This window comes from Monodelphis domestica, chromosome 5 (genome assembly GCF_027887165.1).
Source record: "Monodelphis domestica isolate mMonDom1 chromosome 5, mMonDom1.pri, whole genome shotgun sequence".
NCBI lineage: Eukaryota > Metazoa > Chordata > Mammalia > Didelphimorphia > Didelphidae > Monodelphis > Monodelphis domestica.
In genome coordinates, this window is record NC_077231.1 from 194,774,076 (window position 1) to 194,792,893 (window position 18,818).

Genomic DNA, 18,818 nt, shown 5'->3' on the forward strand with positions numbered 1-18,818 from the left:
CATTTTTTCACTTTATTTCCTCTGTGAATTTTTTTCTTGTATAAGTGATATATGATGAACATGGAAATATATATTACATGATAGCACATGTATAATCTGTATCATTATCTGCTAACTTGCAGGGAGGAGATGGAGAAAACTTGGATTGCAGAATATCAGAATGCAATTATTAAAAATTTTGTCTACATGTAACCTGAAAAAATATTTTTAAAAAATTTAAAGAAAAGAAAAAGAGTAAATTGTACTTTTGCAGGGAGGATGTTGATAAAGTTCTGAAAGTGTCCTGAGAGTTCCCTGAAATAATTTATGTACCATCTGTGAGTCTAATGATTTAAGAAATACCTTATTTCTAAATGTAGGTTATAAACCCTTAGTGAATATAGACTTCTGAATCAGAGAGAAATTAAATATGTTCTAAACTAGCTGTACCTCCAGAATTTTCTCTTTTTAAATTTAGTACTACCCACAGAAAGCTAGTAGCATGGCCTTTACTCTTTGGGAGCTGACATGGATGTGCATACAAATAAATAAGTATGTATTGATGGATTTGACTTTCACTATCATTCCTTGAATTTCATTTGGCAAAATCAGGTATCAGGAAAACACTTAAAAAGACTGAGTTTGTTTGTTTGTTTTACAAGAATTGTTGCCACCAATTGGTGGCAGTTTTCTTCTCAATATGGTGAAATTAAAAAGTCTTAAGTCATTAGTTGTCTATGACCAGGACATAAATTAAATATGCTTTAGCTTCATTTATTTAATTTAATTTATTTTTAAAAAAATTAGTCCTTCAAGAAAACCAATTATTTAAACATCCCAACAAAACAAATATACAAATTATAAAAACACATGACACAGGAAGTACAATTTAGCAACTTTCTCACCAATCCTCAACTTATTTTCCTCAAAGTACTCTGAATACCTTTTGGAATCAAAAATTCTTTCTAGATTTTTGTCCAGAATCTAAGAACTGCAGTTACAAAGGTTAAAGTGAAGAAATTGCTATAGCTATAAAATGGTGGTGGAGATTGTTACTTGTTTGCATATACTTCTCTGAACAGGATTTATATTTCACGACCTTAGCTTAGAATATGGCTTCCTGACCAGGGATGGAGTGTCCCATAAAGAGATTGGAGTTTTGCAAATTCAATCCAAAAGATATTGCCGAAAATGAAGGAAGAGTTAGAAAACTGACAATGTCCACTATGTTAGATGCCATAAAGAGGTTACAATGTATGAAGAAGAGAGACTGAGATGACACTTATGGGTGAGAGGTATATAAATATAGTCTGCCTACATTTTAGTAAATAATTTAACAAATTCATGCTATTCAAGTGAAGTCAACAAGTCAACAAACATTTAAGTGTTTACTAAATTCAGCATTGGGGATACAAAGAAAGTCTAACACAGTAATTATCTTGGAAGAGCTTGCATTTTATTTTATTCTTGTGAAATATATGGAGAGATATAGGCTAGATGATAGTAAAGTTAGTTGGATTCAGAGATGTTTGAATAACCACTAACAAAAAAATAGTTATTCATGGTTCACATAGAAGGAAGCCTGCAGTGAAATGTCTTAAAAATATGTCATCTCTGTCCTGTTTAATATTTTTATGGATAACATGGGTGAAAGAATAAATGGTCTCAAATTTTCAGATGACAAAAATCAGAAAATGGGGAACTATCCCTCTGGGTTGATGAAATAAGAATCTTCTAAAATCTGGACAGCATAGAAAATTGGGGCTGAATTTAATGAGATTGGGCTGGATTTTCTTAGGCACATTTATATCATCTTACACATGGGATCAAAAAGCTACCTTAATAATTGTAAGATCAGACAGATATGTCTAGATAATGTTGCAATTGCTCAGTTGTTTCAGCCATGTCCAACTTTTTGTGACCCCATTTGGGGTTTTTTGGCAAGGACATTGGAGTGGTGTGCCATTTTCTCCTTCAGCTCATTTTACAGATGAGGAGCTATGGCAGAGTTGGGTGACGTGCCCAATGTCATACAAGCCCCTGAGGCCAGATTTAAACTCAGGAAGATGTTTTCCTGTCTTCAGACCTGGCAGCTTATATGAAAAGACCCCATTTTCTCATCTAATGATTGGATGTATTAATACTTGCACTGTTTGCATTAGGGAGCTGCTGTAAGGATCAAATGAAATAAATCACAAGAAATCATTCCATAACCCTGAGTTCCAATGCAATGTAAACTCTTGAAATAGCATCCTTCAATTCAGGAAATCTCAAGCACTTTCTAATTGGACAGGCACTGGAGAACATCGGAAGGGAAGAGAGGCACTAGTTTCCTTCCCAGCAAGTCACAATAAAAGCATTAAGATGAACAGGGAACTCATTTTGAAGCAGCTTTTACTTCCACACTTTATTGTAAACCACAGCACAGGTGAAAGCACAAATGAGAAGACCAGGAAACACTTTCTGCTTCTCTAATGCACCACAATTGCACAGGAGATGTCTGGGTCTGTCAAGGTGATGTCTCAGGCTTTATCACTAAGATGGAATAAACTACTTTATTGGTTTCTCCTGGACTTCCAAAGGAAAGCTTATCAAGATGACAATGGCCTGTTTCCCATGCTTCCAGTGAGGCTCTGTACAAGCTTGAAAAGAACATTAAAGTTCTTTACCAATAGATGGTGTTCCTCTATATGAATCAAAGTGTCAAAGCTATTCCACATTGGAGAGCCAAGTGAAAGCAGAAAGAATGCTTCCTTGTAGGAATTAAGCAAAATACACCCCAAACAAAATCTAGGCGGTTATTATAGGCAAAAAGAATTACCATCTCTCTGGGAGTGAAGTTTTCAGGGTAGCATCCTCACTTAAGCACATAACAACTGAGATGGACTTGTCATGTTGGACATGTCCTGAGAAAATCCTGTAAGCTATCTGTGACTTTGTTTCCTGTCTTGAGCTTTTTTGTGGAGGAGAGAGACTCAGTTTAGAGGTCCCTGTTTTCCTATTCACATTTACTGTTGCAAATTCTGTGTCTTCTCAGAAATACACATAGATGAGAAAGCCTAGAGCTGGTTACTAGTCAGTTCACTCCTCTTACACACACACACACACACATACACACACACACACACACACGCAATTGTGTCTATCTATATGTTACTATCTAAAACAACAACTATAAACAACATATACATATATGCACATGTAAAGTATTTCAGCATTTGGCAAAGTCTAATATAATACCTTTATGGGAAATTATATAAATATGAGCTAAATTATAACAAATAAGTAGATTATCACCTAGTTGAAGAATTAAATGTTGATTTAAGTTATTCTGATTAATTTATCTATGTCAGTCAAGGTGCAAGAGGAAGGTTCTGGTGAAGTGCCACAGGACTTTCTAATCTGTCCTGTCTTGTTCAACATTTGTATTAATGATAATTTAAATAAACAATTAGAAAATAATATTGTTAAAATTTCTGATGGTAGCAAGTTTAAAGACATAGCTAATATGTTGGATGATTGGATCAGGACCTCATTATTATTAAACTATGAAGATAACACAAAATTAACAAAATCAATTTTATTAAGGATTATTTTGAAAGTCTTTCAGATTCTTTATGGGGAGATATTTTAAAAACCATTATTATTTATTAAAAAGAGATGCATGAGTTTTAGTGGACTGTATTTCAATATTAATCATTAGTTAATTAGTCAATACAGCTGATAATCATCAGTTCCTTTCTCAGTTGCATGAATAAATACCCTTATCTACCCTGTATTTATTCTATGTGCCTTCTGCATTACATAATTACAGTTCTTGTCTTAACTTGCTCAGATAATGTCTGCTCAAGCCTATCCCATACTCTTTCTCTAAATTCCAAGGTCTCTAGTCTTACTTCTTTCACAAGGTTTCTTACCTCTTCTTCCCACAGGATTGGGATCTTTTAGGTCCTACCATACCACAGAGGATTGAGCTGAGGAACATTGGAGAATTTCCCATTCACCAGTGATGGCTAATTTCCATTGTTCTGTTGCTTATGAAGAAAATAAAAACTGGAGTGACTTGAAATGACCAGGGAGCTCTTTAGTCACCTGAAAAATTGTAAAAGACACTCAGAAGATGAAAGAAAGGGAACTTCTTGGAGAAGAGCTCAATGTATTAAAAGTGTGACATCAGAGCTAAAAAAAAAAATCTGTTTTAGGCTTTAATAATAAAAGAGCAATTTCAAAAATGGCAAAGGTAATATTCCAACTTTACTTTTTCAAATCATATCTGAACTATTATGTTCAGCTCACAAACTGGACAGGGTCCAGAGCATAGTGACCAGTATGTTAAGGATCTGCTACGGAATTGTGGATTTTGCTCAGGAAAGAAAAAACCTTGAATCGTATGGTATTTGAAGACATAAGAGTTGTCTTCATATACTTGAAGAATGGTGGAAGAAGTGTTAAATTTGTTCTGCTTTGTCTTCAAGGAAAAAGCAAAATTATGAATAATGTTTGGATTTCTTCTCAATGTTAGGAAACTTTCCTAATAATTTCACTAGTTTATGAATACCTGTATTTCATACCCTGTAGATAGTGAGTTACCCACCTCTGGAAACAAGAAACAGACAAACCATTTAGTGTGTATGATATCAGCAAGATGCCATTTCCAATTCAGATTGTATGATTTTATATTTCTGCAAAATGTAATCCCTGGCAAATGTCATTACTTAAAATAGTAACTTTTGGATAGGAAAGCTTCAGCCTTGGTTATATAGAGGAAGAGAGGAATCCCAGTGATTGTTTACCATGGTGTCTCAGATGAAATGTTGAATCTTGCTGATGGGCAAGCCAATCTGTTGGTGAAGTTCCTATTTGAAGGGAACAGTTTTTGATGTGAGTGGAGTGGACAAGGGGCAAAGATGGGGACATTGAGAGAAAAGGTTTAGGACATGGGAAAAGAAATATTTCTAAAACAATTTGTTTAGAGTCAGAACCAGAGTGAGAACAGAAGTCAAAGTCAGAAATGTAGTGGCAATACAGAATTATAGTGGATCTGAGTATTTAATTTGAATAGAATATGATACTACTAGTGATTTCCTTAACATATATAGATAAAATCAAAGGGCCAGTCCTTCTCTCTTGGCATCATGATTTTATCCCTTAATATCAATAAAGGAGGTAACCATCATTATAAATTGGGAAAATCACTGGTTTTGGAGTCACAAGACCTTGGTTTGAATCTTTGTTCTGGAGTTTCTGTGTGACCTATGGCAAGTCATTTCTTTCTTGGCTGTTTATGCATTTATGAAATGAAGAGGATGGACTCTGAGGTGCTTTTTAGATCCAAACTTATAATCCTTTGAATCAATTCCTTATCCACTCTAGGTATGCTATCTGATAATCCTCTTGATCTTTCTTTACTTGTTCCATTCCACAGGCTGTGGTAACATTCAGCATCAAAGATCATTTTCCCCTAGGTTGAAATACATTTCAAAAAACATAATAGCAATAGTTTTCATCATTATATCAACCAGTCAACATTTTGATTACACCTGGCTATGATTGATCTTTACAGATATGATTTTGAGACCCAATTTAATGATTTGTGCATTTTGAGAAATGGTACAAATTCTATTTCTGGACCTCAAAGGTGAGAGTAAGATGAACATATGGCAATATGGGTAATCTGTTCACAACTGGTCTGTCTGTTAAAAATAGTCATATTCCCAATGATCATTAGGATACAGCATGGAATGGAGGCACAGAAGGTACAAGGTTTCCTCTAACCCTTTGGGGGTTCCAGGAAGCTGTACAGTAGAGCTAAAATTAAATGTACCTTGACAATGGGCAATATTTTAATAGGTAGTTCATAGTTTAAAGTAATAATTCACTTCTTTGTCATAGAGATTTTTTTCTCTTTGATAATCATAAAAATTATGACCTAAATAACATTTTTCAGTCATGCTTTAGAATCCTTAGATAGTTGAGGATTTATAAAGAAGTTATATTTTTTAAAAAGCCAATGGATATGCTTTGCATTTTGCTAACATCTTCCAAAGTGCCTTTTCAGGGTTTTATGCTTTCCACTTTAAAAAACATCATCTTATGAGAGAAAAAAAGAAGCTTTTTTTTAGGGACCTTTATTTTGAGACTGTTCTGAGAGCTCTATGGGAAGATAAATTTTAGGTATTTCTTTTGGATACTGATTGGGCCCTTGTTTGGATGCTGCTATTTCAAGTATTTTCTCTGAAAGTGATGATAAGAGAAAAAAATGAACTTGACTTTCTTTTGATCTGTGATCTTTTGAATTTTATTTTCACCGTAATTTCCAGTTGGTGATTGGATTCATTACAAGGAAGTCTCTCCAAAGCTGAGTTCCAGCTAGCTCTCTAACTTCACACTGTATTGTAAATGAAAGAGATAACAACCCCCAACCGCTTGGGGCAAATTATACTCAACTGAACTATCATGGTTATTTTTGAATTATTTTCTTCTGGCCAAAAAAGATTAAAATCTAATTCCTCCCTAACATCTCAACTTCACCTCTCTGTAAGATTAGTATGATAAGGACTATCACTGAGATTACAGATACAAAGGTATATATGTAAAAGCCAGACCAGATATAGAGCCAGGTTTTTTTTTTCTTTTTCTTTTTTAGTTATATGTAGAAACAATTTTTGGCAATTGTTTTCTGACATTTTGCAATTCAGATTGTCTCCCTCCCCTCAACCCCTTCTGAGGTAGTAAATAGTTTGGTATATGTCACACTAGGGCTTTCATGCAATGCATATTTCCAAATTTCCTATGCCATGACAAGGAGGCACACATCACACATACAATAAAAAACTCATGAAGGAAATAAAATGAAAGATAATGTGCTTTTGATCTGTTACCAGGTTTCAAAAATTCTTTCTTTGGCCATGGAGAACATTTTTTAACAAGAGTCATTTGGTGTTATCTTGGGACCTTGTTTGCCTGATAATTGTTTAGACCTTCACAGGCAATCATCATACAAATTTCTGTTACTGTATAGCTGTTCTCCTGGTTCTGCACACTTCACTTTGCATCAGTTCATGTAAGTTTTTCCAAGTTTTTCTGGACTCACCCTGTCCATCATTTCTTATGGCACAATAGTATTCCATTACAATCATATTCCACAACTTGTTCAGCCATTCCTAAATTGGTATACAATCCTGTATTTTCCAAAACTTTGCCACTACAAAAAAAAAAAGTTGTTAAAATATTTTTGTACAATTTGGTCCTTTCCCCCTATCTCTAATATCTTTGGGATATAGACTCCCAAATGGTATTGTTGGGCCAAAAATATGCATAGTTTTATAGCCTTTGAGCATGGTACCATATTGCTCTTCAGAATGGTTGTGTCAGTTTACAGTTTTATCAGCAGTATATTAATGTCCCAATCCACATGCCCTCCAACATGTATAATTTTTCTTTTTGGTTGCATTAGATAATCTAATAGGTATGAGTTGGTATCTCAGAGTTGGTTTAATTTGCAACTTTTCTAATCAATAGTAATTTAGGACATTTTTTCAGAGAGCTAAAGATAGTTTTAATTTCTTCATTTGAGAACTATCCATATCAATTTGGAGCCAAAATTTTTTGAGTGCAAAATCCCAAGTGAAATATGTATCAAACTGAAGATTTCAATTCATACAAGCCTATATAAAGATTAATAAATACACTCCCGAAAGTGTCAGTGAAATAAATGAACAATCTACCATTTTGAAGCTACAACCCATTATTCTCCTCCTTTTCTCAGTGAAAGGTCTCCTAATTCTACCTGGTTGTGATGTTCAGGCTTTTGAATATAATTACATATATGCCAAGATTCTTTCTTTTGTTTTGGTGTAGGGAAAACTATGGGAAGAGACAAGAAAAGATTGCTTTTTAAAAGATTCAGGTACTTTGAGGATAAAGGATGCTTTCAGACCCAAAGATTTCACCTACCCAGTGTAGGGCAGGCTGAAAAGCCTTAAGCCAGCAGATAAAAACAAATTACCAAACAAATGCTTATTAGAAAGTTTTTTGAGGATGTAACTTGCTTTTGAAAAAGAGGTCCTGGCTACTGCCTCTGACTTCACTGAGCTTCTCATCCTGTCTTGCAGAAGTCAGTCAGTTTCTGTAAATCTGACTTGACTATATAGCCATGTATCAGTCCTTCCCCCCCCCCCCCCCACCAATATCTGGTATTAGTTTTCCACCTTTGATATCTCCCCAAACTTAACGTGTTTCAATTCAAGTTCAGTCCATTACTAGTTCTCTCCCTAATCTCAAGATTACCCCACTATGACTCTCATTACACCTAACTACATTTTCTAGCTCTATCTAATTTATCAGCTACAATTCGTCATTAGTTCTACACCTAGTTTGTTCCAATCTATTAACAAGGTTTCCCAGTTTGTTTTTCTTTTTCAATTTGAAGGTGGAATGAGTAGGAGAAGCAGAGATAGGGTACTATTAAAAACAAGTGGAAGAGGGTCATTGAAATATCTTTTTAATGCACAGAAAAGAATAGAAGGAAAGTCAGAATTATAAACAAATAGGAGAGCTTTAAGAGTTACTCAGTTTAAGAGTTACATGTTGAACTTATCATATATCTAAAAGCTATACATAATAGAGATCAGAATTTCATGTACAATCTTTTTTATTAGACTTTATATAGAAATGACCATTTTATATGGGTACTTATTACTAAGTTCACAATAAAAAAGATCTTTTGGAAAACCAAAAAAGAAACAAAACAACAAAAAGGGGAAATTGAGACTTGCCTGACATTACACCTGACAAGAAGCCCAAGGGTTCACTTCGTGTAGGTCCAGCAGAATTACTAAAAAAATATTAAAAATAAAATAAAACAAAACTTTTCTTTACCATACCTTGAATAAAAGGAACAGAGACGTCATAGTCACCATAGAGTAGGATGCAAGCATTCTGTTTGCCATTCTTGATGTAATTATTAGAGTCAGCCTTTAGAAAATGCAGACTAGGCACTGAGGCAGGCTCCTAAAAATGATTATTGTTTCAGTTTGCCTCATCAAAGAAAAGTATATGTCTCATCTTTTATCTCCTATTTGTTCCCACAGTTTCCAATATAGCTTTCTAAAGTAATTTCCAAATCCTTATTTAATTTTCTGACCTCTTACTGCTTTCAGGTCTGTATTTCTAACTACTGATGAGAAATTTCCACTTGGATATTCCATCCTCACCTTAAGTTAAAAGAATATAGAACAGTGTCTGGCACAGAGCAGGCATTTAATAAGAAGTGTTTATTGATTGATTGAACCCAGGCCCTTTCCTCCCAAAATTAACTCCTTGCATATCTTGTTTTTTTTTTTTTCTGGTAGTTCTATTCTTCCAGTCTTCCAAACTAGAAATCACTAAATACTTTCTTTCCTTCTTCCCAATAATTAATTCATTGCCATGTCCTTTTATGTTTTCCTTCAGAATATCTATTTTGTCCTTTCTTCTGCAATCCCAATGCCCCCACCAAATTGTGGTAATAGTCTTTCCATTAGCTTCTCTAAACCCAGGTTTGCCTCACCTAACATCCATAAAACCGACAGCCACTAGATTAATCTTTGATGGTGCCATGGCTGTATTCAAAACCTCTAAAAGCTCCCTACTGCCTACTGCCCCAAGTCACAGAATCCTAGAAATATAGAGTTTTAGAACTAGATGGGACTACAGAGATCAGCTAGTTCAATTCACTCATCTTATAAATGAGCAAACCGAGACCCAGAAAAGTTAAACAACTTATCCTTTGATTACATACTGCTCAGTAACAAAGTCAAGTGCAGAACCCACGTTTCCAGTGTGCTCTTTACTGAAGACTTTCACTAAACTCTCTTTCCAATGTAAATTCCTTTTAATGACATTCAAGGCTCTATAACTTAATAATAACTTAAGCTCATTTGCCAATACATACCAAATGTTTTTTTTTTATCAGACTCTCTTTGAACCACTATGTCAAGCTTATTTCCTCCTTTTTGCTTTTATGTTGATTCTAGCTCCTGAAATGTCATCTTTTCACTTTTGTTAATCCCAATCATATTCATAAAGAGGGGAAAAAGAAGTATACATAAGTGGATAAGCAAGATCCAGAAACAACTCCAAATAGTAGCTGATTATTAAGAAAAAAGAAAAATACAAGTAAAATATTAGAACTGTAAAAATTAAATTTAGTCTCTAGTAATAGAAATATTATGTTTTATGAGGTTTATTAAGATTATTAGAAATCAAGGAATAAAGAAAATATAAAATATAAAAACCACATGCCTAGGGCTGATTAGCCCATTCACAGCTTACTTACTACATATTTCAATGTTTGAGTAGAGAGGCAGCATGTGAGGCAGAGAGCTAGTTAAATACTCATTGTGATCTTGCCCAGGTAGAGACTCTGGTGAGATTATAAGGAATTCTGGGAAATACCAAGGACTTCTGGGGATTGGAGTCTAGGGTTCAAATGTACATTTTAACCTACTCCCCCCAACCCCGGTGATCGTATTGGGAAACCAGTTTCCCCAAAAGGATCATGGAAACATAATCAACTTAAAGATTACAATAATTTGAGAATAAGAGGAAAAAACAAAACAAAACCAATGAATACTAAGTATACATACAAAACAAATGCATTTAAACCGCACACCCAAAGTTCATTTTTGATCTTTCTCATGCAGCTTGTGGTCTGTGGAAGCATATTCATGTTGTCTTCTCCAAATAGTTCAGTTTCTGGATTTGGAGAGGTATCATGTTTCTTAACCTAAAATTTCTCTTTCAAGGAATTCAAACTTTGCAATTTAAAATAATAATAAATTTTACATTTTTACATATCCCCCCTGAAGAGGGTGATTGAAAAACACAGGGATCACTTAGGGATGCATGACGGAGTTATGAGATATATGAATCAATTGGTAAAAGAAATTAAAAAAAACATCAAAAAATCCAAATAAAAATAATTTATGGATGGAATATAGACTATCAAAGTCTTATGTGTCAAAATTCCAAGTAAAGGAAAAATAAATCTGTAACAGGTCCTTGAATCAGGGCCCAATTAAAATGATATAAGCAATGATACATTTACCCAGTCAGTAGCCAGGACTACAGAAAGTTGCCACATTATGAAAGACAGAATAGGGACTAGATTATAGGAGCCAGGTAGGAGCCAAATTTTGGTATTTGTCTGTAAGCATTTTCACAAAGAGTGTAGATACAAGGAAGGCCTATGTCTATGTAAGCTAATTGTCACAACCTCAAGTCTTAACACTAGGTTCAAGTTCTTTGTATTGGCTTAGAAGTGCATCAATCCTACCTGGATTGGTTTCTTCTTTTTTGACTTGTGTGCTCTTTTGGCATAATTCAGGTTTAGCTTTGTGCTTCTTTGGCCCTGTTCAATGGCTTTTGTATATCTTGTACTGGAATCAAACAGAATCATTAAGCAAAGTCCCATAATTTTTTAAAACTATCAATGGCATCATTTTTATAGTCTCAAGCTTTTGGGGCATGCATTGACATTATAGCAAATATATTTTAAACTTATATTACTGCTAAATAAAAAAAGTTAAATAAAATCTTAATACTGGTGACATGTGATTCAAATATAAAAAGGAGAAAAAACTGAAATAGTATATTACATATGCAAGAAAAATATAATAATAAAAGATTTTTAAAATTCAAAAATATAGCTTATAATTTTTGACACACTGTGTCAGCTAAGGAAATATAGAATACAAGGTTTCTCACAAAAAATGAGATCCATTTCCTCTTCATACATGGCCATGATCCACTGTGAATACAAGCAAATGAATTTTACAAGGTAACAGGTTTTTTTTTAAATAAAAAAACAGTAGTAGAAATATGTAGGTATTAATATCTCCAAAATTCTCAATAGCCCAATTAATTACAATAGCAAACAAACCCACTATCATATTTTACATAAGTTGTTGTATGACATTTAAAGAACCTATGAACTGAGTTTTTCAGTTCATAGTTTTTCAGTTCACAAGTTTTTCAGATATAGCAATGTTTCAACCTTGGCAAAAATATTTTTAAACAAAGTAAAACTTATTTGGGTCTAGAACATCATCAAGAAATCTAGATATCATTAAAATGTGGCAGAGAAGTCTAGGAAAACTCAAACCTCTGTACTGTTGATGTTGGGTAAAGTATTTATGAGAGATGCTCCTCTTTTGGGAGTTGTCCAGAGCGGTACAATGCCCTGGGATTAACTTCCAAGCTCCTTTGGTATGAGACTGTGATGTCCCATCCATTCACATTTTTATAAACGTGGGATGTGGGGATTAAAATTGTATTTCACTTTAGCTACTAAAATGGACCTGACCTCCTGTTAGGGGCAGGCAGAATGACCAGAGATGTTAGGAAAAAATCTAAAAAACATGTCTAAAGACCCCTTAAAATCAATTTGAGATATTCAGCTCATTAAATTTTCCAAAGGTTGTTATAAAATTGTAACCAGTTTGATGAAGTCCATCTATCCTCTATGTGACAATTTACAAAGTCAAAAATAGAAAAAGCTGTTTTTATTTGGGCTTATTCAATAATATTTGTTCAGTATAGTTATAGGAGAAAAGCATCAGAATATAAGGTAGTTAAAATACAGTACATTAAAACGATTCAGGGTAACAGAATAGTATTGAATGCATTAATATATGAACTAAAAACCAATAAAATTAAATCTTAGACAAAACAATCAGCAAAATGCAATAAAATACATATTTTTATAAAACATTGGCATCCGAAAAGCCTTAAAAATATAACCTCCAGTCTCTTTAAAGTTCCTTGGTTTTTATTCATTTAGATGCCTATTGTCAGAAGACAGAAGGTTGGTAAGAGATAGGCAATGGGGTTCAAGTGACTTGTCCAGGGTCACACCACCAGGAAGTGTCTGAGACCAGATTAGAAACCAGGACCTCCCATCTCTAGGCCTGGCTCTCAATCCACTGAGCCACTGAGCTGCCTCCCCATAGTGAGGGTGGGTTTTAGGAACCTCAAATTCGGCCAAAGAGTTGCAGGGAGATGAATTTCACCCCTGAATCTCCACTGAGATAAGTAACAGAATCAGTGCACTCAAAAGATATCCTGTGAAATACGCCATGCTTGTAACTTCCTGTTTGGAAAAGTGTCTTCCTTCTCCTCGTTGTCCCCCCGTGTGGTCCCTGTAGCCTAAGAAAGGGCATCCCCGTTTTTACCAGCTGATTTGTGATTCCTGAAGACACAGCAGCTACCAGCATCCTGGGTCCTGGGGCTGGCCTGGGGCCATCTGGCTCGGAGGCCAGAGTTGCTGGGGCTGGGGCTGGGGCTGGGACCAGGAGAGCAATCCAGGTCAAGCAGGTCTGGATTGCTGGAGCGCAGAAGCAAGCAGCAAGAGCTGGGCAGGCAGAGCTGGGACCAGGTGAGCGATCTTGGTCAAGAAGGTCAGGAGGAGCTCAAGAATTAGCTTTGCTGAAAAGCCTTGACAGGAGGAACATTGATTAAAAAGCATTATCTAGGCTATTTTTAAAAAAAAATTGAGAAGTTCTCATCCAATCTAGTGGTTGCCTTTAACTGGCTGTAACACCTACTTTGGCCTCTTCTTCTACTCGGACATTGCAAGATGTAGTGAGTAAGCTGTGAATAGGCTAATCAGCCTTAGGCATATGGTTTATTATTTTGTATCCTTGATTTCTAATAATCTTAATAAACCTCATAAAATATAATATTTCTATTACTAGAGACTAAATTTAATCTTTACAGAACACAAACTCCTTATATGTGTAGAAATATAGATAGGTATAGATATAGGTAGATATCGATTTCTAGACATAAACACACACTTATGTGTATGGAAGTCAGACATAAAGAAGGGTCCCATATACATAAGAATATTCATAGTAGCAGTTTTTGTGGTAGCAAAAGTATTTTTAAAAAATCTCTGCTTATTGATTAGGACTGGACAAATTATGGTATATTTAAACTGGAATACAATTAATCCACAAGAAATAAGGAATTCATGTTAAGACCTGTAAGTACAGATTCAGAATGAAGTACAGAACCAAGATAAAATGACTAGGACAATATGACTTAAAAGAAAACACCAAAAAGCACTTGGACCAAGATATTTCTCTATAATTGGTAATTAATCTGTAATGACTAAGCTGACTCTAGAGAAGAGATAATGAAATGAGCTTCCTCACAGGAGAAACATGGAATAAAAAGGGAGAAAATGTCACATATGCTGTGTTTTTGTTACATATTTTTGTAACTAAAAAAGTGGTTTTCATTTGTTACAAGGGATGTTGCATATTGGGAAATGTCTGTGTTGGGGAAAGTAAGCAAAAATGCTATTTATCTTTCAGGGGTGGGAGTGGGGGTAAATGAAGAACAGTGAACCAAATGACCTTTAAGTTTCTTTCCAAATCTGATATTCAATAATTTTATTATTTAAGGACCAGCTTAATCCAAGAAGCTCATCACACTCTAGCACGCTGAAACTCAATACTGTTCAAATTGAACTTCATTTCTCCTTATCTCTAATGTTACAATATTCTTATAATGTTGTTCATAACTTTCTTGATTAGAAGAGACATTTAAATATTTCTGTTTAAAAATTCTCTCTATAGAACTCTAAGTAGCATGGTGGAGTAAAAGCAAGGATGTCGTAAGTTATGACACAAAGGAGTATCACTGACATAGCTTAATTATGCTAATAAAGAATTCAAAAGAAAGATTTTCAGGGTGATTGAGAGCAATTTCAGCTGAATCACTTGGCACCTAGCAGGGTAAGTGGGAAAGTAGTTACTGAATTCCTAAATTGCACTGTCAGCTCTTAAAAGACTTGTTCTTTCATTATGTTCATTCATAGTGTCCAAGCTGCCCAATAGGCACTTACTGAATCCTAAAGATTCCTCTCACATTATTTGAATGAAGAAAAAATAGAGACAATTTGGACAAGTCAAAGAGTCCTGGGAATTACATTGTTTCTTCTGTTTGCTCTATTTGGCATTCAAAGCTCTCCATCAACTCGACCCACCTACCTTTCCAGAGTTCTTGCACCTTCCTCCCCAGCATGCATTCTTCAATCCAGTGATATTCCATATTCCATTGACTATTCCATAAACATGATACTCCATTGCTCAGTTCTAAATATTCTCTCTGCCTGTCTTCCATCTGCAATGCTCTCCTTCCTCAATGCTCACTACTAACCTCCCTGGATTCCTTTCATCCTAACTAAAATCCCATATTTTATAGAAAGCTTTCCCCAACTTCTCTTAATTTGTATGTCTTCCTTCTGTTAATTATCTCCTATTTGTCTTATATATAGCTTTCTTTGTATATATTTCTTTACACATTGTCTTAACTATTAGATTGTAAGTTCCTTGAGGTCCAACACTTTCATTTGCCTCTTTTTGCATCCATAGGGCACATAGTAGGTGCCACATAAATGTTGACTGATTGACTGATACTACATATCCTGCTTCCAGCTTGAACCTACAACCATAGTCCAGGAAAGAAACCCTTGTATAGTTATGACTTGGCAACTTCTTTTGAAGGTACTGTAGCCCTTACCTCCACAGAAACCACAGCTTCTAAAGACCCACAAAAACAACAAAATTCTTGGCATCAAAGTTCAGAAACCAATGTGGTTTTATTAATATAACAAGACACTGTCCAATGGGGACCTAGTCTATTAAACATATTCAGTGTTCTATTTTCTTTTATCCACTGGCTTCTAAGTGTGTCTAATGAAGGACCCTGCCTTCCACTTTAGAGGATGTGTAGGTATTTGACAATTCTTTCTTGCCTATTTATTGTTTGATGATGAAACTCCTTTTAACTAGATGCAGAGACAAAATTTAGAGTGAATACTAAAAGCTCCAACAAAGAAACTCAAGCCTTCTCTTTCTGGGTGGCCAGTGAAGAAAAAAAAAAGGATTACTCTAAAGGTACACCGATTACCTACTTTCTTCACTTCAGCTGATTTGTGGTTTTTGAACTCAGGACTCTTTAATTTATTCTGTGGCACCTACTATGTTTCTCCCTTCATATGTTTAGTCAAATATGTATTAGAGCTGTAATGGTCTAGGCTATAATCTTGTGAGCTTCGAAAGGGCAGAAGAACCATCAGAAGTACAGTGGCTGAGCCCAAGAAAGAGTCCACCCTGAGTTGCCACCTATTTATTTCAGCTTAGATGTGGATTAGCCTAGCAGCTAATTTTAAGTGGACTTTTTTCAGGAACCATGATGGTAGAGGGGAGAGTAGAAGCTAAGTAGGAAAAAGAGGGGTTATTCTGCCTCCTTCCCTGATTCCAAAATAGCTGGAGTGTTACTAGGTGTTAGTTAATTCTTTATAATATTTCTAAGGTAGCAACTAAGTGGCTCAGTGGATCGAGAGTCAAGCCTCAATATGGGAGGACCTAGTTTCAAATCTAGCCTCATCCTGAGCAAATCACTTAACCCCCATTGCTTAGCCCTTATTGCTCTTCTGCCTTAGAACCAATACAGAGTATTGATTTTAAGACAGAAAGTAAGGGTTATTAAAATAATAATATTTCCAAGGCTAATTGATCAAGAAGATATATAGCAAAGGGCTCTAATTAAATATATGGAAGTTGGAATGACTGTGTAAGAAATATATATATATATATGTATAAATATGATTTGCATTTAATTCACATGCATGTAAATTGCCTTCTTAAGAAAGCTTTCAAGTTTCAGTGCTATAATTAGTATCCTCAGGGATCCTATTGCTTTTTCTATTCTCCTTTTCTTACTTGTTCATTCTAACAGATCCAAAATTATCATAGCAGAAAATTCAGCAAAAAAAAAAAAGAATTTCTATAGTTAGATAAAAGTGATTGATTGCAAAGATGACTCAAAATCTTTGCTAGGCTTCTTGTAATTTGTGGAATACTATTGAATCCATACTATATCCTTAGCTCAATGTTCCTTCCTACCCAGAATGACTCATATGTAGACCCATAAGGCAAAATTAACAAGTATTTATCTTTTGTAATACTTTGCAGAAATGTTTAAAATATGGTGCAGAAAAGAGATACTATAGGCCAGTGATGGAGAACCAATTAGAGATGGAGTGCTGGACCCGACCCTCACCCCCACCCCCAGACCAGACCAAGTGCCATGCGCCCCCCCCCACACTTACTGGGTATGTCCCATCCCCACCTCAACCCACACAGGAGAGGGAGAAAGAGCTCTCATTGGGCTGCTAGATGGAGGGGCAGGTGAAGTGAGGAATATTCTCAGAGAGTGTAGAGAGGAGGAGGGTAGTGGCCTGAGTGCTTCACTCCCCTCTAGCTCTGCCTGCTGTGCACTCCCATTGGTTGCTAGGCAGAGGGGTGGGGGAATGTGAAAAAATGTTGTCAGGCTCAGTGGAGAGGGGGAGGGTAGCAGCTCTGCCCAAGTCCCTCTGCCTTTCTAATAATGATCTCTGGGGCAGTGGGGAAAGACCATGTTCCTACAGAGAGTGCTCTGCATGCCATTTTTGGCACCTGTGCCATAGGTTTGCCATCACTGCTATAGGTGCTGAAAATTACCTGGGTTCCCTTTTTGAAAAAAAAATAACCATCTTGTTACTTCTCTGGTATATGGCACCCCTGATACAGTTTCCTTTACCAAAGTAGATCAACTATTTCTCTTTAACTTTATGGCTTAGATAGTTGCTTAGGATACTGAGAATTTAAGCGACTTGTCTAAAGACCCAGAGCCAGTCTGCATCAGACATGGTACTTAAACTAAGTCTTCCTTACTCTGAAGTTAAAATATTCTATCTACTACACAACATTGCCTCTCTAGCTGAAATTATTAATGAGATTTACATGAAATCCAGTAGCTTCCAGTGATAGGGGTGGGGAGCTAATTGATTTAAGAGAGGATAAAAATATTTCAAGATATAGAGTTATGGCTCATGTAGTTATGTCAGTTCAAAACTATCTGAAATACTGGAACCTTAAATGGAGATTAATAGATAAATGTCAGCTTCTGGAGAAATACCTAATGGTAAGCTATAGGCCTCTCTGATCTTACCCCAGTTCTATTCAAAATGTTCATCAACGACTTGGAAAAATATATAAAGGCTGACAAATGATCAGTCTTCTAAGACTTTATACAGGTTGTCTCAAAAGTTTTAGTGAACTTTTAAGCTATGAAGTTTAAAACATTAGCAAGACTTTTAGGACATTGTGGGTGTATGTGGGTGTCTATTCAGAATATATTAACATATATATATATATATATGTATATATAATCCACATAATAAAATGTACTACAAATATGTATAACAGATAGTTATATATGTGCCAGGCACTGTGCTAAGCACCAGAGATAAAAGAAAGTCAACATATAGTCCCTGTTTTCATGTAGCTCACAATCTAATGAGAAAGAAAATAGATAAGCAACTATGTACAGTCAAAATATATGCAGAATACACTGAGAGTAGCCTTAGAAGGAAAGCACTAAGGTTAAGGACAACCAAGAAAAGCTTTTTATAGAAGGTAGGACTTTAGCAGAACCTTGAAGGAAGCCAGTGAAGCCAAGAGGTGGAGATGAGGAAGGAAAGCATTTTGAGCATGGGGGATGACCAGAAAAAAATGCCGGAAGATAGTGTTTGTGAGAGGGATAACACAGAGGTCAGTGTCACTGTGTGGCATCCTGGACATTCTCTGGTATGTATACATACTGCAACTGCACAATACATATTTATCATACATGCACTCTTCTCTCCTCACACATATACCTAACCTGAGAAATCTCTAATTATAACGATCTGATAGAACCTTTCAGATCTCCCCCTTCCACCCCCACCCCCCAACTTGGACTTT

At 35.4% G+C, this 18,818-nt stretch overlaps 1 pseudogene; it reads left to right on the forward strand.

Annotated features, from left to right (window-relative positions):
• LOC130454730 (putative high mobility group protein B1-like 1) overlaps window positions 1-18,818 on the forward strand; it is a 77,483-nt pseudogene that overhangs the window by 11,695 nt on the left and 46,970 nt on the right.